This window comes from Sapajus apella, unplaced genomic scaffold (genome assembly GCF_009761245.1).
Source record: "Sapajus apella isolate SASKATOON/1434 unplaced genomic scaffold, GSC_monkey_1.0 scaffold67, whole genome shotgun sequence".
In the NCBI taxonomy this organism is placed as follows: domain Eukaryota; kingdom Metazoa; phylum Chordata; class Mammalia; order Primates; family Cebidae; genus Sapajus; species Sapajus apella.
The window spans coordinates 5,022,336-5,050,252 of NW_022437007.1; the positions used below are offsets into that span (position 1 = coordinate 5,022,336).

At 38.2% G+C, this 27,917-nt stretch overlaps 1 long non-coding RNA gene across 1 annotated transcript; it reads right to left on the minus strand.

Moving 5' to 3' along the window:
• Positions 1-5,786: 5,786 nt before the first annotated feature.
• LOC116530464 lies at positions 5,787-26,530 on the minus strand. Its single transcript, XR_004260013.1, has 3 exons — positions 26,510-26,530; positions 7,481-7,487; positions 5,787-5,906 (listed from the first exon to the last, which is right to left on the minus strand). It is a non-coding gene; the product is annotated as an uncharacterized LOC116530464 (long non-coding RNA).
• Positions 26,531-27,917: the final 1,387 nt, after the last annotated feature.

A 27,917-nucleotide genomic window follows, 5' to 3' on the forward strand; every position in this document is an offset into this window, starting at 1 on the left:
AGCCTTTGCTTCTGAAGCGAAGGAAGGAAGGAAGGAAGGAAGGAAGGGAGGGAGGGAGGGACATAATCCATGAAGACATAGCCAGGAAATCTCTGCTGTCATCAGCACTTATGGCTCCCATTCTAAAATGCTATTGTTAATTTTCTCAAATGAAAGAAAAACAAAGCCTTCACACTGACTCCAGGTGGGAAAGGGAGCTGGTCCATTTGCCTTGTAGGATCATCTTCTCAGTTAAAAATAGCCAAGACACCAGGGTGGGGCAATGTCCACAGGCAGTGGAGGGGCCTGAGCTCCAGCATTAGCGGACCAGCCAAGAGCCATTCAGCTAAGGCACCTGAGAAAAATGGGGTCCTGCCACCCAACGGGACAACTGTTCTCTTCATAAGTGCTTGGAACTGTTTCTGGAAACATAACAATTACCACACCCAAGCCCTTGTCCCCAACAGGAGAAGCAGGGTGTGTGGACTGTGCAGCAGAAATTAAGTGGCTGCCTTCACAGCGAGCTCCTACCTCTTCAGAAAGGATTCTCTAGGCACAGGCATTTCTGGGCTGGCTTCTGACTCATGTGTCTCTCTGGCACTCTCTGCTTTTTCCTCATTTCCCATCTAGATGGCAGAGAAAGAATTGACTTGAAGAAGAATTAAAACACCACGTTTCTTACTAGACACTCTAAGCTTCATCTTAAAACAAAAACATCCTTAAAAATGACCATCACAACTGGGTATGGTGGTTCACACCTGCAATCCCAGAGTTTTGGGAGTCTGAGGTGGGTGGATCACCTGAGGTCAGGAGTTTGAGATCAGCCTGACCAAGAAACGTTGTCTCTACTAAAAATACAAAATTAGATGGGTGTAGTGGCGCAGGCTTGTAATCCAAGCTACTCAGGAGCCTGAGGCAGATAATTGCTTAAACCCAGGAGGTGGAGGTTGCAGTGAGCTGAGATCGCACCACTGCACTCCATCCAGCCTGAGTGATAGAGTGAGACTCCAGCTCAAAAAGAAAAAACATCCATCACAATGACCTACCTGTGCTGCTTGTAGGTGGCCTTCCTCTCTGCCATATCCCTCTCCAAGGCTTGAGCACAGAGCTTTGGGGAGAAAAATACATCCATGTCCTGACCGGGCAGACTATACCTAAAAGCAAGAAAAACAAACAAACAAACAAAACTTACCCAGTTGTCAAAGAGCCTTTCTTGCAGAAGGAGCATCTGAAAAAGTCGCCACACCCAGCCTGAAAGAACATCTTTTAAGTTCTTTGTAGAATTTGTTTTCTCTGATTTCTGCACATAAGATAGAAACAAAATATGTACTAGGATTTTGATAGAAGCAATGGGTAATCTAAAAAGATGAGAGAGCCACCACATCTATCTCACAGTTTCTGCTGGATTTCATAGGAAACGGAGGTGGTCCAGTTTGGAGCTAGAAGAAATTTAAAAAAACAAAACAAAACATGAAGAATGAGAAGCAAAGAAACACCATGATGCATGAATGTTTCATGGCACCCACGATGTCCCTGCTTAGGAGATAATCGAATAGATGACTAGATGACAAGGAGAAAGATGAGAAGGTATAAAGATGTCCAAGACAAACAGCTCAACTAAACTTTCCTTAATGGAATATTTAAAAAGTGGTACATTAAAAAATATCCCCTCCCCAGGCATGGTGGCTCACGCTTGTAATCCCAGCACTTTGAGAGGCCAAGGTGGGAAAATCACTTGAGACTGGGAGCTTGAGACCAGCCTGGCAAACATGGTGAAACCCCATCTCTACTAAATATACAAAAATTAGCTGGGCATGGTGGTGAGCACCTATAGTTCCAGCTACTGGGGAGGCTGAGGCGGAGAATCACTTAAACCCAGGAGGTAGAGGTTGCAATGATCCAAGATCACACCATTATACTCCAGTCTGAGTGACAGAGCCAGACTCTGTCAAAAAAAAAAAAAAAAAACTTCCCTCAATTTATATTAACAATTCTCTGTTCAGGACTCAGAACTAAGTGGGGTACAGACTGTTAAATGTAGTAGGGTGTGGTGGCTGACACCTCTAATCCCAGCACTTTGGGAGGCTGAGGCGGGAGGATCATCTGAGTTCATGAGTTCAAGACCAGCCTAATAAACAGGGTGAAATCCTGTCTCTACTAAAAATACAAAAAGTAGGCGGGCATGGTGGTGCACGCCTGTAATTCCAGCTACTTGGGAGGCTGGGGCAGGAGAATCGCAGGAACCTGGGAGGCAGAGATTGCATTGAGCTGAGATTATGCCACTGCACTCCAGCCTGGGCCACAGAATGAGACTCTGTTTCAAGAAAAAAAAAAAAAAGAAAGAAAGAAAGGAGAGACTGTTAAATGTGCCTAGATGTCTTCATAACTCATCTATTTTCTGTTTTCTAGATATCTTGAAAGGCAGTCCCAAATGATGTGTAATTATCTAGGTTGTATAAAGAAAACATACTTCCACTTCCCTTGAATATAAAAAGCATTATAGTATTAGGGCTTTTTTCTTGGGTCATTGTTCAGAAGGAGGGTCAGCCCCCAGACAACCACATTTTTACTGTCATGAGTGGCAAGAGAAAATGTAGAGCTCAATTTACCCAATGGACAAAAAGGCTCAGATGACGGCACAACTTAGCAACCAAATTCTTACCAAGTACAGACCTTGGACACACTAATCCTTCTCCACCTGCAACCTGGAACATGCACTTCGAATGATGTCATTTGAAATTACCCTGCTGGGACACACTTTTCATTGATTCTCTGAAGGGCAGTTCTGAGATTCTCTGGGGCTTTCTCTGCATCATGAGACTTAGTGTAGCTCTGCCCTTCACCTTCCTGCAGTTTGTCACCTCTTCCCTATGATCTCAGAGGAACTTTGTCTCAAATCAACTTTTTGTTCCTTGGGCTCCTTCTTCTAAAAATCACTGGCTGCCCCTCGGAATTGTCTCCATCTGCAAAGAGGGTGCTCTTTAAGCATCAACCATCTGGCCCTTCTTACAGTTTCATTTTTTGGCTGGTTCCCATGTTTATGCCTGTTCTGTGTTTTTCTTCTCCTGTTAAGCTGTCTGTTGTCAGTTTGTTTCTGCAGTGAACCTTTAGAGAAGACAGTGAAAGCTTTCCTTCCAGCCATACGAAAAATCATAAAGCAGAAAAGTTTAGACAGAATTTCCTATTTAAGTCCTGAAAATTCATGCTCCATTCCCGATAAAGAGCACAAAGGTAAACAAACAAACAAACAAAACCCCAAAAATTGATTTTTGACCCAAAGCTGTGTTGACATTCTATTAAACAAATACCAACCTATTTAATTTTAATAATATAAATGGCAGATATTTTTATAATTCTTATGCTAATAAATAATTTCCCTGATGTTTTTGGTGAAACCTAATAATCATAATAAAGTCCAGAACCATTAACTATTTTAAATAATTTCTTCTTATTTGTGATTACAAGTATACCTCTATGGGAAGTAAATATACTCTCACACAAGCCAATTTTTTGGAGAAAAAGGCCAACTGTAGAAACTCCCAGAAACACAATAGTGATAAGCATCCACAGAACATGAAGAAAGTCATGCCCAGGATACAAATAATCAGGTAGAAAACTGATAACCTGGAATAATAATAGTTGAAATAATGAAAAGGTCAGTGACGTTTACAATATTTCAGTAAAAAATAATAATAATCTTCAGAAACCATCAACCTTCTCCAAGAGGTAACCACACCCCTCAGATATCACCAGGGGATTCCACTGCTTCAAAAAAGATTGGAAGTTACCAGTCTCATGTTTTTTTGCATGGCTGGCAGTGTTTTTAGGCATTCCAAATGTAGAGTGTCTTTTTTTCTTGATGTAAAGCAGGGATATCCAGTTTTTTGGTTTCCCTGGGCAATATTAAAAGAAGGAAAGTTGTCTTAGGCCACACATAAAATACATTAACACTAACAATAGCTGATGATCTAAAAAAAAAAAAAAATCACAAAAAGGCCAGGTGCGGTGGCTCATGCCTGTAATCCCAGGAGGGATTACTTTGGGAGGCAGAGGCCAGCGGATCACCTGAGCTCAGGAGTTCCAGACCAGCCTGGCCAACATGGTGAAACCTCATCTCTACTAAGAATACAAAAATTAGCCAGGTGTGGTGGTGGGCACCTGGAATCCCAGCTACTCAGGAGGCTGAGGCAGGAGAACCACTTGAATCAGGGAGGCGGAGGTTGCAGTAAGCCAAGATCATGCGATTTCACTCCAGCCTGGAAGACAAGAGGAAGACTTTTTTTTTTTTTTTTTTTTTGAGACAGTGTGCCACTTGGTTGCCCAGGCTGGAGTGCAGTGGCACAATCTCAGCTCACTGCAACCTCCGCCATCTGGGTTCAAGCCATTCTCCTGCCTCAGCCTCTCAAGTAGCTGAGATTACAGGCGCCTGCCACCATGCCTGGCTAATTTTTATGTTTTTGATAAAGACGTGGTTTCACCATGTTTGTCAGGCTGGTCTGGAACTCCTGACCTCACCTGATCCACTGGCCTCAGCCTCCCAATTACAGGTGTGAGCCACCACATTAGCCTGCCATTTCTTTATATTTGGACAACATAAGGACATTAAGACCCTTTGTGCTTTGGGTCAATCAATAATCTGTACCATACACATTTTACAAAATAAAAGACAATATGGTCCTCATTCACATCCTGGTCATGTCACTCCTAGTGACTCCCACATTGCAAACATCCCAGCAGGTGCAGCCCTTTCCTCTCCCATCTGATGGGCTTCTCAGCTCCCATCACACTGACTGGACACAGACTCCCTAGAGGCAGCCCTCAAGAGCAGAAGACAGGGATGACTCAGAAGTTCCTAAAACGTCATCAAACCAGTGGACACAAAACTCAAATGACATTTCACTTTGTTTTGGTTCATTTTGTTTGAGACAAGAGTGCAATGGGACGATCTCAGCTCACTGCAACCTCCAACTCCTGGGCCCAAGCGATCCTCCCACTTCAGCCTCTCCAGTAGCTGGGACTACAGCTACACACCACCAGGACCAACTAATCTTTTAGGAATCTTTTGTAGAGATGCGGTTTGGCTCTGATGCCCAGGCTAGTCTTAAACTCCTGGACTCAGGTGATCTGCCCACCTTAACCCCCAAAAGCACTGAAATTACAGACCTGTGCTGTATAATTTGCCATGTGACACAGCCCAATAACAAGGTAGAAACTGTGGGTCCAGCATCTACACACATGGGTGGATTGATGGCTGGGAAACACCAGCAGGAGGAGCCAAAAGAGCAGCTGTCACACGCGCGTGTCCTGCTCGTCTCAGGTCACGCTGAGGCAGCCAGGACAGAGGTGGGGGTGGCTTAGGGCTGAGATAGGGAAGCGGATGGGGAAATAGGGGTAGGATCTGAGCTAGGGAAGGGGAGGGGAGGGAAAAAGAGAGGGGAAGGGGAGCTATTGGGCACCTGGAGGAGGGGAGGAGAAAGGGGTCTGGGAAAGGATCCAGTTCAAACTAATTCTTCAAGGGCAAGTAGAACGTTCAGCTACAAGTCAGGGAGAAAGTCTATCAGGGAAGCAACAGGACATGCAGGGCAAGAAAGTGGGAGGCTCAGGAGCAATTAGACGGAGACCAGGACTCTGGTTTCCACCATACCTTCTCCTGTCGGGGCACTGCCTAAGCAACCCTGGGGCTTTATACTCCCTCTCCACCAATCCCCTGCCCCGGAACCTGGTACCTCACAGTGGACGTTCCACAGAGCATCCACATCCTCCAATACCCCCTCCCCCATCTCAGCCCCCCACATACATCCCAAGGACAGGTCCTCTCTGGAACCTTCACAGACCTGATTTCCGGTCTTCCCCACCAGCTCCCTGTCCCTGCTTCTGGGCGGCTCCTTCCTTCCTGAGCTCCCAGGGTTTCTCACAGTCAGTCTTGGCTGCAAAACATAAGAAACAAATGATGGCAGGATGGCAGGAAGAACCTCACACACAAGCAGAGTGGGAGGCTCCACAGCCTTCTCTCAGCCATTCATATTCTAAGCAACAAAACATCAGAAGGATGCAGAGGGTCCCAATAGTAAACCATCTCCATCACATCCATGGAGCCATCCATCCATCATATCTGTGTCTTGGGAACAAATGTTGAAGCTACATTTGTTTTAAGCATGCATGGTACATTTACAAAAATTAACTTGACTTATTTTGTTCATCAAGCAAATCTCAATACTGTATATTTCAGAGAAATCCATTCACACAGCAAGTTTCTGATCACATAATTGTGCTAGATGTCATTGATTAAAAGCTAACAAAAAATTATTATATGCTTGGCAATTCAAAGTGTCCTTATAAAATATAAACATAAGAAAGAATCCAAAATGAAACAAGACTGCCTTTACACTCAGTGATAAGATCATAACATGGCAATCAAATGTCTCCCTCTGGCCTCGGAATTATACTTTGTGGCACAAGGTTGTGTGGTCTCAAATCACCCCTAATACCTAGACATGTTAACATCTGAAACAGGGTGATGATGTCATTTATCTATATTATCTTACTGCCTGTGAGGGTAGACATTTAATTCTGAACCCTAATCAGAAGAAGAAAACCAAGTTGACTCTCATGATTGACCTCCCAGGGATGTCCAAGGAATCTGTGCACTTGACAAAGTTTGTCAGCCTCTCTCCTGGGGGATTTGGCCACAATACCCAGAGGGTTTGACAGCCTCATGAGTGATGGGTGGGGAATGCCAAGCAGGTAGGCAGGACCCAGGGGTCTGGTGACCAGGTCAGACCCCCACTGTCCATCATCTTTCCTGGCCCCAACCTCAGCTAAACTTCCCAAAGGCCTGCTTCTGCCTGATCACACAGAGTGTGCTCGAAATCACTCAGGCCTCTGGCAGATGAAAACCACAGCTTTAAATCTCTTTACCATTGACTATGACAAAGTTATTGTAAACCGCAAATTTCTATTGATGCTACAAATGGAAAGCCAATGCCTTTAGCATAAAGAAAAAAGCAACCCTAAGAGAAGAAGCAAAACAAAAACCAAACAGGGATAACACAACTATGGCATTCAATTCTATTTGTATGCTGTCACCTGCATAAAGGGCTCCAGATCTGGGTTGTCTTGGTTGTAAAAGGAGAGACCAAGTAAGTTGGGGTTGAAGTCAGATTAGCCCAAAAGTGAACAGCAGAGAGTACCATGATGTCCATTAAGGGTTTCTGGGGTCACCTTGATTATAGCCCAAGCAGAGACAGGGAAAGGAAGGAGATGTGAGCAGAGTTTGGGGGCTCAAACAAGGGAGGTGATTCATGCCACCCAGGAAAGGCTCCCCAAAGCCAGGGTCAACCTCCCTTGCAGGCAGGTCCCTCATGAAGGTAGGGCCAGGAACCTCAGATTTGTGCTGCTGAGTAGGTGTGTGACCCTGGGTTGATTTTCTTCCACACAACGGAAGTGTCAGTGGCTGTGTCAAGGACTGTCTGAGGATAGGGGGAAGCAATATGTTGAGCACCTGTGTTCTGAGTGTCATCACCTCCCAAGGACATCTTTCCTTCCAGAGCTGGCACCTTGGAAGGTCCTTGGCCACTAAAGGCAGTGATGATGATAACAGCAGTAAATCATCATTTACAATTGTTGAGGGAGGGCCAGGGGGTAGGGCTCTTAGGTACTGGATAAGAACGAGGGTCTGGGCACTCCTGGGGACAGCTGAGTGAGTCCTATAGGACTCCTTAGTCCCCAGAGGCAACTCCATCTTCAGTGGCATTGGGCCTAGGCTGGGATGCTCAGGCAGGCACTGGAGCATCAGGAGCACAAACAGCCACAGAGGCAGTGGATCCATCAGAGGTGGCAGGTGTAAGATCATCTGGTGACCAAGTAGAGTCACCAAGCCTGACTGGCCACTGCCCATTACAGACGATGCCCTGTTCCTTGCCTCACATGTTGACAGGGAAGCAGCTGGCACCTGGGGCCTCACAGAGCATCCCTCTAAGACCTCTGTGTCCTGGTCATTGAATGGGCACTGAGTCACCCAGGGCCATTGGAACAAGGAGGAAGAATCAGGCCCCACAATGTTTTGGGACAGTGTTTAGCACAGGAAAATGCACAGAATGCATGCACAACACAGGGGAACTGTTGGTATGGGAGCCAATATTTTATGGGCTCCAGCCCTCATCTGAGCACTCTCACCTGTGCAATCTGAAAGAAACAGGAGACCTGCAGGAAAGACAGTGCCTGGATTTAGCTTAAAGGAACTAAAATGTTGAAATTTTTACACTCCTGATATCCTTCCAAATCAACTCTCCCAATGCCACCATCTTTACCATTATCATATGGGGAAACTGAGGCAGAGGTTTACTGACTCAATGTCATTCAATTGATTCTGAGTTCACTGCTGATTATGTCTGAACTAACCACTTTTTCTAAGGTTAACCTATTTGATCATGCTGGTGATGATTCTATGCAGCTCTGGAACAAACTCCACCTGGTTGAGGATAAAGCACATCCCATCAATTCCTCACTCCCCCCCTCTGCCCCTCCAGTCTCCCGCATAGGCTGATACCATATGGTGGCCTTCATGGAGTCCAACAAGTATTTCAGATTCTCCTCTGGGTCCCTTGATGGTGGAGGTAGTTATGGGATTTGCTTTGACTCAGAAGACATGAGTGGAAGTGAAGTGTGTCACCTTAAGGCAAAAGAGTTGGGAGCCATTGAGACTGGCCACCCTCTCCTTCATCTCTTAGAGCCACTGACAGGTCCCATATGGAGGCTGCTCCTTTATTCTGATGGCAGACGAGGGGATGTGGAGCACAGAGCCCAGGAGAGCCATAGAGAAATTGCAGCATGAGTGGGAAAAGTCTTCAGTGTTATAAATTTCCATTGTTTGAGGCTGTTTATTACCTACAGTGGTACCTAGTCCATCCTAGCAGGCACGCACTATCTACTCCATGCTCTGTGACGCTGACTAGCCTACTGTCAGAACACAAACTTGTTGTAAGATACATGTAGGTTTCAGTCCCAGCTCTGCCTCTTATTGACTGCAACCTCAGGCATTTAATTTTCAGTCTCTGAGCCTCAGTCTCAACTCTGTAAAATGGGTTGGTTATACTACTTCAGGTTGTGGAGAAAATTAAACAAAATCAAAATGCATGTAAAGCATTGAGCCCACGACCTGTTACACACAGTGAGTACTTTAAACTAGCCATGTAACTTCATAATGCATATTGATTGTCAATTTTCAGACAGTGCAGCAAAGTATTACCAAAAAAAGGGAAAATGTTTGCGTATATATTCTTTCAATCTTTATTTTTAAACAGAGAGGATAAAATTATGAATATTCTTTCATAGCCAGTATTTTTCTCTTAATAGTATATTGTTAAAATTTTTTATCTCAGGCCTGTCGTGGTGGCTCATGCCTGTAATCCCAGCACTTTGGGAGGCCAAAGCAGGTGGATCACGAAGTCAGGAGTTTGAGACCAGCCTGGCCAATATGGTGAAACACCCATCTCTACTAAAATACAAAAATTAGCCGGCATGGTGGCATGCACATGTAGTCCCAGCTGCTAGGGAGGCTGAGGCAGAATAATCACTTGAACCTCAGAGGCAGAGGTTGTAGGGAGCCGACCATGGTTGTGCCACTGCAATCCAGCCTGGGTCACAGAGCAAGACGCTCTTTAAAAAATAATAATAATTATATATATAATGAACTAGGGAGAAGTACCTCTTTTTCTATTGTTTGGAATATTTGCAGGAGGAATAGTGCCAGCTCCTCTTATTACCTCTGGTAGAATTCAGCTGTGAATCCATCTGGTCCCGGGATTTTTTTTTTTTTTTTTTTTGGTTGGTAGGCTATTAATTACTGCCTCAATTTTAGAACTTGTTATTGATCTATTCAGGGATTTGACTTCTCCCTGGTTTAGTCTTGGGAGGATGTATATGTCTAGGAATCCATCCATTTCTTCTAGATTTTCTAGTTTGTTTGCATGGAAGAGATTATAGTATTCTCTGATAGTAGTTTGTATTTCTGTGGGATCAGCAGTGATCTCCCCTTTATCATTTTTTATTGTGTCTACTTGATTCTCCTCTCTTTTCTTCTTTATTAGTCTGGCTAGCAGTCTATTTATTTTGTTAAACTTTTCCAAAAACCAGCTCTTGGAGTCATCGATTTTTTTTAATGCTTTTTTGTGTGTGTTTCTCTATCTTCTTCAGTTCTGCTCTGATCTTAGTTATTTCTTGTCTTCTACTAGCTTTTGAGTCTGCTTGCTTTTGCTTCTCTAGTTCTTTTAATTGTGCTGTTACAGTGTCAATTTTAGATCTTTCCCTTTTTCTCCTGTGGGTAATTTGGTGCTATAAATTTCCCTCTAAGCACTGTTTTTCTGGGCCCCAGAGATTCTGGTACATTGTGTCTTGTTCTCATTGGTTTCAAAAAAAAATGTATTTATTTCTACCTTAATTTCATTATTTATCCAGTAGTCATTCAGGAGCAGGTTGTTCCGTTTCCATTTAGTTATGCTATTTTGAGTGAGTATCTTAATCCTCTAATTTGATTGCACTGTGGTCTGAGCGACTGTTTGTTATGATTTCCATTCATTTGCATTTGCTGAGGGATGTTTTACTTCCAATTATGTGGTCAATTTTAGAATAAGTGCTATGTGGTACTGAGAAAAATGTATATTTTGTTTGATTTGGGGTGGAGAGTTCGGCAGATTTCTATTAGGTTTACTTGGTCCAGAGCTAAGTTCAACTCCTGAATATACTTATTAACTTTCTGACTCGTTGATTCGTCTAATGTTGACAGTAAGATGTTAAAGTCTCCCACTATTTTGTGGGAGTCTAAGTCTCTTTGTAGGTCTCTAAGAATTTGCTTTATAAATCTGAGTGCTCTGGTATTAGGTGCATATATATTTAGGATAGTTAGCTCTTCTTGTTGCATTGATCTCTGTGCCATTATGTAATGCCCTGCCTTTTTAAAAATCTTTGTTGGTATAAAATATGTAGTGTGTTTTATCAGAGACTGGGTTTACAACCCCTGCTTTTTTTTTCTTTCTATTTGTTTGGTAAATCTTCCTCCATCTCTTTATTCTGAGCCTACGTGTGTCTTTGCACGTGACTTGTGTCTCCTGAGTACAGCATCTGATGGGTCTTGACTCTTTATCCAATTTGCCAGTCTGTGCCTTTTAATTGGGGCAGTTAGCCCATTTACATTTAAGATGCATGTTGATATGTGTGAATTTGATTCTATCATTATGATGCTAGCTGGTTATTTTGCCCATGGTTCATGCAGTTTCTTCATACTGTAGATGGTCTTTACATTTTTATTTTTGCAGTGGCTGGTACCAGTTTTTTCTTTCCATACTTAGTGTTTCCTTCAGGAGCTCTTGTTAGGCAGACATAGTGGTGACAAAATCCCCCAGCATTTGCTTCTCTGTAAAGGATGTTATTTCTCCTTCATTTAGGAGCTTAGTTTGGCTGGATATGAAATTCTGGGTTGAAAATTCTTTTCTTTAGAATGTTGAATATCAGACCCCACTCTCCTGGCTTGTAGAGTTTCTACAGAGAGATCCACTCTATTAGTCTGATGGGCTTTCCTTTATGGGCAACCCAATCTTTCCCTCTGCCTGCCCTTAACATTTTTTTCTTTGTTTCAACCTTGGGGAATCTGACAATTATCTGTCTTGGGGTTGTTCTTCTTGAGGACTATCTTTGTGGTGTTCTCTGTATTTCCTGAATTTGAATGTTGGCCTGTCTTGCTAGGTTGGATAAGTTCTCCTAGATAGTATCCTGAAGTGTAATTTCCAACTTGGTTTCATTCTCCCCATCACTTTCAGGTACACCAATCAAACTTATGTTTGGTCATTTGATATAGTCTCATATTTTTTGGAGGGTTTTCTTGTTCCTTTCCATTCTTTTTTCTCTAATCTTGTCTTCATGCTTTATTTCATTAATTTTATCTTCAATCCCTATATCTTTTCTTCCACTTGATCAATTCAGCTATTGATACTTGTGTATGCTTCACAAAGTTCTCGTGCTGTGTTCTTCAGCTTTATCAGGTCATTTATGTTCTACTCTAAACTAGTTATTCTAGATAGCAATTTCTCTAACCTTTCATGAAGGTTCTTAGCTTCCTTACATTGGATTTGAATATGCTCCTTTATCTTGGAGGAGTTTGTTATTACCCACCTTCTGAAGCCTAATTTTGTCAATTCATCAAACTCATTCTCTGTCTAGTTTTGTTCCCTTGCTGGCGAGGAGTTGTGTTCCTTTGAAGGAGAAGAGGCATTCTGGTTGTTGGAATTTTCAGCCTTATTGAGCTTTTTTTTTCTTTTCTTTTCATCTTTATGGATTTATCTACCTTTGGTCTTTGATATTGGGAACCTGCGGATGGGGTTTTTATGTGGACATACTCTTTGTTAATGTTGATGCTAGTTTTTTTCTGTTTGTTAGTTTTCCTTCTAACAGTCAGAACCATTTGCTGCACTTCTGCTGGAGTTTGCTGGGGATCCACTCTAGACTCTGTTCTCCTGGGTATCACCAGTCAAGGCTGCAGAACAGCAAAAACTGCTGCCTGTTCCTTCCTCTCAAAGTTTTGTTTCAGAGGGGCACCTGCCAGATGCCAGCCAGAACTCTCCTATATGAGGGGTCTGTTGACCCCTGCTGGGAAGTTTCTCCCAGTCAGGAGGCACGGGGTTCAGGGACCCACTTGAATAGGCCATCTGTGCCTTAGCAGATCTCAAGTGCTGTGCTGGGAGATCCACTGCTCTCTTCAGAGTCAGCATGCAGGAACATTTAAGTCTGCTGAAGCTGTGCCCACAGTCACCCCTTCCTCTGAATGCTCTGTCCTGAAAAGATGAGAGTTTTATCTATAAGCACCCAACTGGGGCTGCTGCCTTTCTTTCAGAGATTCCTTGCCCAAAGAGAAAGAATCTAGAAAGGGAGTCTGGCTACAGAGACTTTGCTAAGCTTTAGTGTGGTCCACCCAGTTCAAACTTCCTGGTAGCTTTGTTTACACTGTGAGGGGAAAACTGCCTACTCCAGCCTTGGTAGTGGTGGGTACCCCTGCCCCCACCAAGCTCAAGCATCCCAGGTTGGCTTCAGCCTGCTGTGCTGGCAGCAAGATTTTCAAGCCAGTGGATCTAAGATTGCTGGACTCCATCGGGGTGGTATCTGCTGAGCTAGACAATTTGGCTCCCTGGCTTCAATCCCCTTTCCAGGGGAGTGAATGGCTCTGTCTCACTAGAGCATGAAAGAAAAACCCCTGTGACTAGCTTGGTGTCTGCCCAAATGACCACCCAGTTTTGTGCTTGAAACCTAGGGTCCTGGCAGTGTAGGCACCCAAGGGTATCTCCTGGTCTGCGCATTTCAAAGACTATGGGAAAAGCATTGTATCTGGGCTGGAATGCCTTGTTCCTCATGGCAGTCTCTCATGCTTCCCTTGACTAGGGAAGGGAGTTCCCCAACCCCTTGTGCTTCCCAGGTGAGATGGCACCCCATCCTGCTCCAGCTCACCCTCTATGGGCTGCACCCACAGTATAACCAATCCCAATGAGATGAGCCATGTACCTCAACTGGAAATGCGGAAATCACCTTTCTTCTGAATTGATCTAGCTGGGAGATGCAGACCAGAGCTGTTCCTATTCAGCCATCTTGCTAGCCACCTTTACTTCATATAATTTTAAGCCTTTGAAATTTATTGAGACTTGTTTTGTGGCCCATATTATGGTTTATTTTGGTGCATGTTCCATGTGCACTTGAAAAGAATGTGCATTCTTTGGTTGTTGGGTGAAGTGTTTTATAAATGGGAATTAGGCCAAGTTGGATGAACGTGTTGTCAAATCTCTGTATACTTACTGATTTTCTATTTATTGCTTCAATTACAGAGAGTACAGTATTTAACTCTCTAATAATTGTGAGGCTGTCTACTTCTCTTTGAAATCACAGCTATATTTGCTTCATGTATTTTTAATTCTGCCATATGAGCATATACATTCAGGAGTGCTATGGACTGAATGTTTGCGTTGAATCCCCCCAACCCCCAAAATATATATGTTGAAAGACTAATCTCCGTTGTGATGGTATTTGGAGATGGGCTTTTGGGAAGTAATTCCATCAGGAGGGTATAGTCCTCATGATGAGAGTAGCACCTTTATAAGAAAAGAGAGAATTCTTTCTCTTTTTCTCTCCCCACCCCCTCCCTATCCCCAACCACTATGTGAAGATATAATGGGAAGAGAGCAGTTTGAAAACTAGGAAGGGTACCGTCACCAGAACCTCAATCGGCCAGAACCTTGATCTTGGACTCCCCAGACTTTAAAAACAGTGAAAAATAAATATTTTTGCTTAAGCCACCCTGTCTATGGTATCTTGTTATAGCAGTTTGAACCAAGACAAGAACTGTTCTGCTTTCTTGATAAATTGATAACATTCTTGCCTGTTCTAAAATACACTTTATCTGACATTAATATAATTACTATAACTTCTTTTTGATTAGCATTTATATGGCATATATTTTTATGTCATTTTATTTTTAAGCTGTGTTCATTTAATGTGATATTCATTGAGAAATTATATAGTTGGGTCATATTTTTTAAACCAATCTAACAACTTATACCTTTTAATTACACTGCAGAGTTTACATTTGCTGCAATTGCTGATATATTTGGGTATATATTATTATTCATCTCATTTCAGTTCCATCTGTTCTTTGCTGTTTTCCATGTTTCCTGCATTTTTGGGGTTAATTGTATTTTTGTGGTATTTTAATTTCAATATGAGTTTATTAAATAATGACGAATAATTTTAAATTATAATTAATTATACTTTGTTTTATTTTATAAATGTGTGGACTTACAATATATATCTTTGATTCACTATAACCTGCCATCAACTATATGTATTTCTTCACATATAATGTAAGAATTTTACAATACTACTTCCATTTCTCACCTTGCTTTATTTCTGTTATTTTATTTTTAATAATATTATGAAGCACAAAATATATTACTATTATTTATTTTGCTTTAAATAATGTTATTTTTTGAAGAAATTAAAAAATGAGAAAGGCAACTATGTTTACACATACATTTATGATTTCCCAGCTGTGATTACATCACATAGATCCAAATTTTCTTTCTAGTGTCTCTTACCTTCTGCCTGAAGACTTTCTTTAACATATGTTGAAGTTCAAGTCTATTGACAATAGATTCACCTACCTTTTTTGCTTCTCTGAATTTACCTTACTTCATCATCATCTTTGAAAAATATTTTCACTTGATATAGAATTCTAGGTTGTCAGATTTTCTGTTTGTTTGCGTTTGGTACTTTGAAGTATCCATCATCTTCTGACTGCATAGATTCTGACAAGGAATTTGCCATCATTCACAGCTTCTGTAAATCAATTGAGACCTCCCTCTTTCAGTGCAACTTTCTCAACTCCAGTGTACTATCCTACAAATTCTATCTGCTTTGGTCTGAATATTGATTTTCATCCCCTCAACTCAGTGATACCATAGAGCTCTGTCTGATGTCCTTTCCTATAGCTATAAATTGGTCACTGCCTCTGGGAAATAAACTAGCAAAACTGTATGTCTCAACCTATTTTTTTCCTTACCTTGGGGATTACAATACCATTTTATTGGTTGTAGAATACCTACAAAATATTGTTTTCCATATGTTATCTGGGCTTCTGTTTGTTAAATGTAAAAACATGAAACCAGGCCCTGTAACTCCATTTTGAATGCAAATAAACCCTAGAATATTTTCTAATCCCCTTTCTTCTGTTATTTTACCCAGCAAAATTGCCAAAATGTGGAATTTTAGATATAACTCAAGCCTGGTCATTCAGGGTATATCATTCTATGATAACATTGATTAATCTGGGAATAGGCCCAAGACATTAGTTATTCCAACAGGGCAATCCTTTGGACTCTCCTTTTATACAAAGTGGGAAGACATATCTTTTTGACTATATTTTTCTGCTGTCGTTATGTCAGTCTGGTTACTTACGTACCATGTCAGTGGCCATTTTGATGTGAGACAATGAAGCCCATTGAATAACACAGCCAAGAAATTAGGAGAGAAATTAAATACTAACAACACTGTTTGAATTTAGGAATTTAAAAAATAATATTTCTGTACACTGAACTTAATATTTATCCCAATTTTATATGCTAATACACATTATAGCTATTTCTCTACTTTTCCCATTCTAATGCCAACTAATTTTTAAAATCAAAATGAATATGAAATTAGTGCTCTCACTGCTAAATAAAGGATATGGATAATATAATAACATGATACATGTAGAAAATGGAAATATTTTAAATAAATTTGGAAAAAAATTATATAGTAAACAACACCTAACACAACAAATAAAGATAAAAGCTACTTCTTTATGTGATATATATATGTCATGGAACACTACACAGCCATGAAAAATAAAATCATGTAATTTGCAGAAACATGGATGAAGCTGGAGCCCATTATCCTACGTGAATTAATTCAGAAAGACAAAATCAAATATCACATGATCTCACTTATAAGTAGGAATTAAGGCCAGCATGGTGGCTCATGCCTGTAATCCCAACACTTTGAGAAGCCGAAGCAGGTGAATCAACTGAAGTCAGGAGTTTGAGACCAGCCTGGCCCATGAGGTGAAAACCTGTCTCTACTAAAAATACAGAATTAGCAAGGCATGATGATGCATGCCTGTAATTCCAGCTACTCAGGAGGCTAAGGCAGGAGAGTCACTTGAACCCAGGTGGCAGAGGTTGCAGTGAGCTGAGATCTCACCACTGCACTCTGGTCTGGGCAACAAAGTGAGACTCTGTTTCAAAAAATAAATAAATAAATAAATAAAATAAGTGGGGATTAAATATTGAGTACTAATTGACATAAAGATGGCAACAATAGACACTAGGGACTGCTAGAGTGCAGACTGAGGCAGGCAAGAGTTGAAAAACAACTGTTGGGTACTATGCTTAGTACCTGGGTGATAGGACGATTCATTATCAAACCTTAGCATCACACAATATGCCTAGGTAACAAACCTGCACAGGTACCCACAGAATCTAAAATAAAACTTGAAAAGAAAACTTCATAAGTAAATGAATAATAGACACATAGATAGATAAAATAAAATCAAAAATGTTTATAATGCATGAGAAGAATATATAAGAATATATAAGATATGTAGTTATGATTTTCTTTAGGGACAGAATTACAGAGGACTTTTCATTTTCCTTTTTGTGCTTATCTGTATATTTAAATGTTTCCATAAGAAATACATATTCCTTGTAAAACTTTTCTACAAGTTAGTATCTAAGGACATAAGAACTGGAGTGTACATAAGATGCTATAAAATGGTAATATTTAGGACAGGATCAGAAGGGAATTTTATTTTTATGGTAGAGGAATGGGAAGTAAACTGATTCTTTGGAGTAAAACTGTAAAACAGATAAATTATTAGCTATACCTATGAAGAAAAAAATACAAAAAATTTGGAAGGGGAAAAAATCCAGAAATATAAATATATTAGAATACTTTTTTCACTACATGCTAATAAATTGTGAAGCTGATAGACGTATGTTATGTTATTATTTATATGCTTAAAATTTTACCAATTTTACTGAAAAAGAGATGGGGCAATATTTTTAGCGATTATAACTAAAACTTTAGAGAAGTGATCAATTCATTCAAGAATTCCTAGTCCACACAAGCTAAATTTTTTTTTAAATCACAACTAGACATAAATAGTAAAATTTCAGAAAATAAAATACAAAGAAAGAAGTCTTAAAACCATCCAGAAAGATAAAAATATCCTTAACAGAGTAGCAATTATATAAACAGGTGAAATCTCAATAGCAACATTCTGAGTCAGAAGTCATAAAAAATATGCATTTAAGTTGCTAAAAAAAATTGCTAATCCAAAAAAATTCAACAGCAGTAAAATAATCATCATAAATAATGTATTATTTGAGTTAGGGAGGATGCCTACCTTTTCAATTACTTGGAATAGTTTCAGAAGGAATGGCACCAGCTGCTCTTTGTATGTTGGTAGAATTCCACTGTGAATCCATCTGGTTCTGGGCTTTTTTTGATTCATAGGCTATTAATTAGTGCCTCAATTTCAGAACTTGTTATTGGTCTATTCAGGGATTTGACTGCTTCCTGGTTTAGTCTTGGGATGGTAATCTATCTGTATTTTCTAGTTTATATAGTTTATTTGCATAGAGGTGTTTATAGTATTTTCTAATGGTTTGTTTGTATTTCTGTGGGGTCAGTGGTGATGTCTCCTTTATCATTTTTATTAGGTCCATTTGATTATTTTTTCTTTTCTTCTTTATTAGTCTAGCTGTTGGTAAATTTCTCTCTTAACACGGCTTTAGTCATGTCCCAAAATTCTAGTACATTGTCTCTTTGTTCTCACTGATTTAAAAAACTTCTTGATTTCTGCCTAAATTTCATTGTTTACCCAGAAGGCATTAAGAAGTAGTTTGTTCAATTTCCATGTAGTTGTGTGGCTTTGAGTGAGTTTCTTAATCCTGAGCTCTAATTTGATTGCAATGTGGTCTGAGAGACTGTTATGATTTCCATTCCTTTACATTTGCTGAGAAGTGTTGAACTTGAAATTACATGGTCGATTTTAGAATAAGTGCCATGTGGCACTGATAAGAATGTATATTTCATTGATTTAGGGTGGAGAGTTCTATAGATGTCTATTAGGTCCAGAGCTGAGCTTAAGTCCTGAATATCTTATTCATTTTCTGTATTGTCGATCTGTCTAACATTGACAGTGGGATGTTGAAGTCTCCCACTATTATTGTGTAGGAGTCTACGTCTCTTTGTAGGTCTCTAAGAACTGGTTTTATGAATCTGGGTGCTCCTGTATTGGGGGCATATATATTTAGGATAGTTAGCTCTTCTTGTTTAATTGATCTCTTTAGCATTATGTAATGCCCTTCTTGGTCATTTTTGACCTTTGTTAGTTTAAAGTCTATTTGCCAGTATCATCCTGATACCAAAACCTGTCAGAGACACAATAAAAAAAAAAAAAAAAAAAAAAAAAAAAAACTTCAGGCCAATATCCCTGATGAACACCAATGGGAAAATTCTCAGTAAAATACTGGAAAACCAAATCCAGAAGCTCATCAAGAATCTTATGCACCACAATCAATTCAGCTTCATTCATGGGATACAAGACTGGATCAACATATGCAAATTGATAAACATAATCCATAACATAAATAGAACTAATGACAAAAACCACATGATTATCTCAATAGATGCAGAAAAGGCCTTCAATAAAATTCAATGTCCCTTCATGTTAAAAACTTTCAATAGGCCGGGCGTGGTGGCTCAAGCCTGTAATCCCAGCACTGTGGGAGGCCGAGGCGGGTGGATCACGAGGTCAAGAGATCGAGACCATCCTGGTCAACATGGTGAAACCTCGTCTCTACTAAAAATACAAAAAAAAGCTGGGCATGGTGGTGCATGCCTGTAATCCCAGGTACTCAGGAGGCTGAGGCAGGAGAATTGCCTGAAATCAGGAGGCGGAGGGTGCGGTGAGCTGGGATCGCGCCATTGCACTCCAGCCTGGGTAACAAGAGCGAAACTCCATCTCAAAAAAAAAAAAAAAAAAAAAAAAAAAAAAAACTTTCAATAAACTAGGCATTGATAGAACATATCACAAAAAAGAACTATTTATGACAAACCCACAGCCAATTATCATACCAAATGGGCAAAAGCTAGAAACATTCCCTTTAAAAGCTGGCACAAGATAAAGATGCCCTCTCTCACCACTCCTATTCAACATAATATTGGAAGCTCTCACCAGGGCAATCAGGCAAGAGAAAGGAATAAAAGCTATTCAAATAAAAGACAGGAAGTCAAATAGTCTCCGTTTGCAGAAAACATGAGTCTATATTTAGAAAACCCAATCATCTGAGTCCAAAAACTCCTTAATCAGATAAGCAACTTCAACAAAGTCTGAGAATAGAAAATCAATGTGCAAAAACTACAAGCATTCCTATACACCAACAATAGACAAGCAGAGAGCCAAATCATAAATGAAGTTCCATTCACAATTGCTACAAAGAGAATAAAACACCTTGGAATATAGCTAACAAGGTATGTGAAGGACCTCTTCAAGGAGAACTACAAACCACTCCTCAAGGAAATAGAGAGGACACAAATGAACAGAAAAACATTCCATCATCAAGGATAAAAAAAATCTGTATCATGAAAATGGCCATATGGCCCAAAGTAATTTATAGATTCAATGCTATTTGCATCAAACTGCCATTGACATTCTTCACAGAATTAGAAAAAAACTACTTTAAATTTCATATGGAATCAAAAAGGAGCCTGCATAACCAACGCATTTATAAGCAAAAAGAACAAAGCTGGAAGTATCATGCTACCTGACTTTAAACTGTACTACAAGGCTACAGTAATCAAAACAGCATGGTACTGGTACCAAAACAGACATACAGACTAATGAAAAATAAAAGAGACCTCAGAAATAACATCACACATCTACAACCATCTGATCTTTGACAAACCTGACAAAAACAAGCAATGGGGAAATGATTTCCTATTTAATAAGTGGTGCTGGGAAGAGAGGCTAGCCATATGCAGAAAACTGAAATAGATCCCTTCCTTACACCTTATACAAAAATTAACTCAAAATGGATTACAGTCTTAAAGGTAAAACCCAAAACCATAAAAACCCTAGAAGAAAAACCTAGGCAATACCATTCAGGACATAGGCATGGGCAAAGACTTCATGACTAAAACACCAAAAGCAATGGCTACAAAAGCCAAAATTGATAAATGGAATCTAATTAAACTATAAAGAGCTTCTGCACAGCAAAAGAAACTATCATCAGAGTGAACAGGAAACCTACAGAACGGGGGAACATTTTTGTAACCTATGCATCTGAAAAAAGAGCTAATATCCAGGATCTACAAGGAACTTGAACAAATTTACAAGAAAAAAACAACCCCATCAAAAAGTGGGCAAAGGATGTGAACAGACACTTCTCAAAAGAAGACATTTATGCAACCAACAAACATATGGAAAAAAGCTCTTATCACTGGTCATTAGAGAAATGCAAATCAAAACCACAATGAGATGTCATCTCACACCAGTTAGAATGGTGATCATTAAAAAATCTGGAGACAACAGATGCTGGAGAGGATGTGAAAAAATAGGAATGCTTTTACACTGTTAGTGGGAGTGTAAATTAGTTCAACCATTGTGGAAGACAGTGTGGCGATTCCTCAAGGATCTAAAACTAGAAATACCATTTGACCCAGCAATTCCATTACTGGGTATATGCCCACAGGATTATAAATCATTCTAGTATAAATACATATGTACATATATGTTTATTGCAGCACTATTCACAATAGCAAAGACTTGGAACTAACCCAAACGCCTACCAATGATAGATTAGATAAAGCAAATATGGTACATATACACCATGGAATACCATGCAGCCATAAAAAGGAACATGATCATATCCTTTGCAGGGACATGGAGGAAGTTGGAAGCCATCATCCTCAGCAAACATATACAGGAACAGAAAACCAAACACTGCATATTATACTGCATGTTCTCACTCTAAGTGGAAGTTGAACAATGAGAACACATGGACACATTGAGGGAAATAACACACACCAGGGCCAGTTGGGAAATGGGGGACAAAGGGAGGAAGAACACTAGGACAAATACCTAATGTGTGGGGAGTTTAAATCTTAGTTCACTTGTTGATAGGTACAGCAAACCGCCATGGCATGCATATACCTATGTAAAAACCTACACGTTCTGTACTTGTATCCCAGAACTTAAGTAAAATAAAATAAAGATAGGAAAAATGAAACTCTACTAAGGCAGCCAGGAGGGTTAGGATATGCGCTATCTTAACTGAGATATTTTATTTTGACATAGACAATATCAGGCTACCATCATAATGCCATCTACCACAGCTTTTCACTCTTGGTTTTTTTCTATTTGAAAAGATGTTTCACTTCAGAGTCTGAGCATTAGGCGTGTAAAATAAAGTTATTTGAGCATACTTCAAAAAAAAAAGCATTATTTAAAACCCGAAAACTTAAGAGTGTTTGGTACCAGATTATCAAATACAAAATATAAATTCTTAAAGAAAGTGGTAAATATATGGTTTAACCTAATCAAACATTGACTGCATAAAACAAAAAAGAGTAATGGATTATGATTTTGGAAATTGTATTTTATAATGGCAAAATATTTAGAGAATTATAGAACAAAATGTATATCAGGAGGTAAGTAGAGATTTTTACATAAATGTCACTCATTGTCCAGGAAGAGAGAAAAGGTAAAGGCTTTCATAAATTAAGAATATGTATAACAATTTCTATGGATATCTAAAAAAGAATAGAAAAACAAGGGATATAAATGGAATAAAATTTAAAAATCAACTCAAAAGAAGAGACTGAAATACATGGAACATGTGGGAAAAGAGAAAGATCATAAAAAGATGTTAATTTAAACTTAAATATATCAGCTAAATCATTAGAATAAATTGGACTAAATGCAATGATTTTCAGACTGATTTAAGAATAATACATACTGTTTATAAAAGACATATAAAAATAAGAATACAAAAGTAAATTGAGAATAGAAGGGTTGAAAATACAAATACCATGAAATCACTAATCCTTCCCAAAGAAAACCTTATAGTTATTATTTTAATAAAAGACATAATGGGCCTTAATTCAAAAAAGTACTCTCTTTATAATGTAGGATCTAAATGAATATTTATTGATATAAGTGCATATGTTAGAATAAATTATTCAAAAGTAATTACTAAATATTATTTTTTATTAAAATAGCAACAAAATAAACACAAAAGTAGAAAGAATGAAAATACAGAAATACATAAAAAGATCAGTAAAACCAAAAGTTAAATTTTGGGAATAACTAACAAATTTGATATACCTCTAGCATGACTGATAAAACAAGAGAAAGAAAATTTAGCTCATCTAATATTGGAATGAAATGAGATATTTCTAAAGCTCTTACCATCTTAAAAAGATCAAGAGAGGATAAATAAACAACTGTCAATAAAATTGAATGGAATCAGCAGATTCTTAGAAAAATACAGCTTATAAAAATTGACACAATATAAAAGAAAAAGGATGAATACATCTAAAACTTTTAAAAAGATAGATTTAGTCATTTAAAAGTTTTCCACATAGACTCAAAAATTTAATTTAGAGAATTGAACAACAAAACTTCTTATATAGAAAAAAGAACTGAGACTGAGATATAATTAGTATAAGATCACAAAGCTACCAAGTGTTAGAACCCAGATTTAACTCAGAGAATACTTTTAATCAATATGTTCTACTGAGACCACATTTTTTGATTTTGGCACAAAATTGATCTAACAATATTGTTTCCAATAATCTCTTGAGTTACTATAAATGTGAAAGGAATCTTAAAAATTAGTTACCATAAGTTCTCTATTTTCAGATGATATAACTGATTCCCATCACTGTTAATTTCATTGTATATAAAGTTGTTTAAAGTTACAGAGATATCAGCAGAGATTGACTGCTACCTAGTGTTTCTGATTTCATAGGATTTCACTATTCTGTGTTGATTTCAGTTAATGAAATAAAAATGGGTTAGTTAATGAATGGCTTAAGACAATTCAGATTGTAGTAACCAACCTCTCAAATTCCTCTCTACAAATGATTTAAAATAAATTAATGACAACACAAACTGCGCACAAATCCACACACATGTAATTAGACGAAGACAGAAGAAATGTAACCTGCAAAATAACTGTGTAAAAAGAAAATCATCACTAAATTTCAATATTGTTGTAGAAAGAAATCTACTAATAAGAAATATGGAAGGCTAAAATGAACCTGTGGTCTTGTTCTGGAATTAGAGGTATTAATATAAACTTATGTTATTTAATATTTGTAATCTGATAAATACAGAAATATAGTTTTACATGCATATAAAGCTATACAACTTTTGCAGGTGGTTATATATATATATATATATATATATATATATACACATACCTATAACTATTATATATAAATATATATAACTATGTAATTTCTGCAGTGTTTCTAAGTCGTCTCAGCAGAACAAACCATGTATATCTATGCATACTGCCTCATGCTTATATGTATATGAGCCAGTATGACACCCCTATAGCACTGAGAACAACTGACACCGAAATCTTGGTCTCTAACTACCTTTCTCTAATCAAAGAAATCAGAGTTTCTTAGAGAAATGTGTGATTCTAACACTGGATTTAAGTTTACTTGGGAACATCTTCTTGTGCCAAAAAGTAAGAAAGTGCTCAAATAAATGCATAAATAGGAACTTGTTGAAAGAAGACAGGCACCAACCTGAAGGAATTATTTCAAAGATGAAATAATTTGAACAAAGTAATTAATAATATTATATTTTAATCCATGGAGTAAAACAAATATTTATCTGTCCGTGCTGATATAGTTCAATAATCAAATAATGTAATAGGAGTGAATAAAGAGCTCTTCTCTATAGTAGACTTTTAATTAGTAAATATAAAAGAAAGGGAAATGGAAAACTACTGTTAGCAAACACTACAGTAATAATTGAAGATCCAGTGATTTGTACTAAAATAAGTGTGTGAAAGATTGAGGAGAAACAAGATTTTTATAGTCGTAAAGTACATCTTTCAAAATGTATACTGACTATAAAGGTAATGATAGCACCTTTACAGCAGAAAACCTTGCCAGACATCACTTTACCCACATGATCAAGATTAACATCACTAGTAATGAGACACATCAACATTATGAAACCCTTGATACAATGCATTAGAAAGGAAATCTAGTCATAGGTAAACATCAAACCCAAATTGAAGGATCATCTACAAACTTAACTGATCAGTATTCTTCAAGGGGGACAAGATCATAAAAGACAAGGAAAGACTAAGAAACTTTCACAGAATAGGATAAATTAAGGATAAATCACAACTAAATACAGTGTGGGATGCTGGATAGGCTACTGAAAAACATAAAAGGACATTAATAAATAAATTGGTGAAATTTGAATGTCTAATAACACTGTGCCAATGTTAATTTTCTGTTTTTGATAGTTGTACTATGGGTGTGTAAGATGTTAGCATGAGAGGAAGCTAGACGAGGGGAATCTGAAAACACTATTTATTATCTTTGTAAATTTTCTGAAGTCCAAAATTAGCTCAAAGTAAAATTTTTTAAAGAAATGTAATTAAAGATACTTTACCAATCTCAAAATGCAGAAGAAGGTTAATAAAACAGTACATAAATGAAACGTTGAGTGTCCCATTAGAGCAAATGAGTGTCACATTAGAGCAGAAAATACTGATAAATTATTTCCTCTGATGAAAAACAAAATTCTTAGTCATATTGGACTTTTGTTATACTTGAAAATATGACTATGTTTTTGAAGTGCCTCTTTGTAGATAATAGAGGCAGAACCATGAAGACACAATATTTATAATCTCACTATCTGTTGGGATTCACTCGGGGTGGTTGGCAAAATATTAAGGAAAGCTAGAAGATTATAGTCTCAAACATTTTGGAAGGCAGAAAGATTTTAATGAAACAGGCTGAAGGCAGCCAGTTCTTATGTTAGAGTATTAAGTCACAGGGTGAAGATTTAAGGACAATAAGAGCTTCCCCAGTTAAGTCTGTTTACCCTACATTCCGTTGTCTCTACTCTGTTTACTCATGTAAACTTTGTGCTGGATGGTCCTCTCAGGGGGAAATCGAAGGGAATTACCTGTTAATGTTGTTTATTTAGGCCCGGGAACAAAGACCTTTTATCATTCGTAAAACCATTCTTTTAACCATGTTAATTATCCAAAAGCATGTTCACTTAGAACCTCTGTTATTAAATCTATTCTGAATAATATGAGGAGGAAAAAGGAGTCGTGGTCAGTTAGCAGCAACTGCCCTCTGAGAGCAGCTGATGACCATCTCTAGCCCACTCAAATTCACTGTACTCTGGTGTGTAAGAGTGTATTTCATTCATCTATCACTGAGTCAGGGTCTGCAGGACAGACTTTTGCAGGTGGTGATCAGCATCTCAGGTGGTGACCCTGATGTGATACTCGTCACAGCTGGTGCCCAAACAGGGACACCGGTGTGACTGATGTCACAACTTTTCCCATCAGAAGCATCTTTAGGCAATTATTTCATAGGTGCATATTTAGGTCTCTATATTGGTGTCCTGTAATAATTTTCTTTTAAATTTCTGTATTTCTTAGTATTGGTCATATATTAAATATTTACTAGATTCTGATGTTTATAACAGTGAATAAAAAATACTGTGTTCCTGAAAATTCTAAAAAGGCACATATAGTGTAATGACAAAATCAAAAAAACAGTGCAAATTTTTCACAAGAGAATAACTAGAATTATTGATGAGTATATATATTCTATCCATTTTCATAGCTTTATAAGCATATATATTCAATATATTTTCGTATATATATTTTTAATAATGTACTTTTTTTTGAAACAGAGTCTCCCTCTGTTGGCCACACTGGAGCACAGTGGCATGATATCTGCTCACTGCAGCCTCCACCTCCCAGGTTCAAATGATTCTCCTGCCTCAGCCTCCCAAGTAGCTGGGATTACACGTGTGTGCCACCATGCCTGGCTAGTTTTTGTATTTTTAGCTGACACAGGATTTTGTCATGCTGGCAAGACTGGCCTTGAACTCCTGACTTCAAGTGATCCACTGGCCTTGACCTCCCAAAGTGCTGGGATTATAGGCATGAGCCACCACAACCAGACTATACTGTCAACAATATTTTACAGCAAATATTGCACAACAATGTATCTATAATACACAAATATCCAAACACTGAAATTTTTTTCTTTGGCAGAACATTTTAGTAAAAAATGAAAACCACAGATAATTTTGCCATGCTATGAGCAAAAGATAATGATAAGTTAATAGACCCTTTGTAGCTTGATTTCTGTTATCTGTATTTGGAAATATAATTCCTTACTCCCCTGTATTTATAAGAAAAATTCAGACTAAGAATGAAAACTCAACTGCCATACTTTTAAGAGTCACAAAATTATTAATTTGTAGCATGTTATTATTAACTTGCAGCATCTCCAATAAAGAATTGGAGTTCCAATGTTATTACTGAGATGGAACTTTCTTTTTCTAACTGGTAGTGAAGATACATTACAGGAAACAATGAAGCTAGTTTCTGTTCTTGCTGGTGCTGTTTGATGATAATGAGGATGAATATAAAATCATAAATATGATATAAATATTAGATGGGACATAGTGATGTTACCATTATTCAAATTATCTTTCATTATTTTCAGCTCACTAATTTTCTATACTCCATGCTTGAAATAGCATTATGCAATCTACAATATACAATAATTGAAACTGTGTCAGCAGTTAGCATTCTATGAACCAGTCTAACTTTCAGGGGCTTTAATTTTAGCTCTCTCAATTCTTTTGCATCAGTACATTCCCTATGAGTTTTTTAACTGTATATGCAGTGTGGTAAATGAACACTATTCTTATTTTCAGAAGTGGCAGGCTAAGGAAGATTGTGTTTACTTGACATTTCTTTCCTGTTACCAATATTTGACATCATTATATTAGTCTGCGGTTGTGTTGAAGTGAAAAATAAGAAGTTTTTTTAAACAAATTTTAAAATTGTTTTCTTTTTACTTCCTAATAATAGACTATTTCATTCTCAGCGGCTTTGAATGTAGTAGATATCTCAACATATGGTTAGACTAAACTTGCCTTCCATAACTTGTGTTCTCATCATTGCTGTAAGGATTAAATACTAAATATGAAATCACCCAAATACTTTCCAATGTGATATCTAGCCACCTACTTTATAAACTACACAAATTAAATACAGAAGTACTTCTAA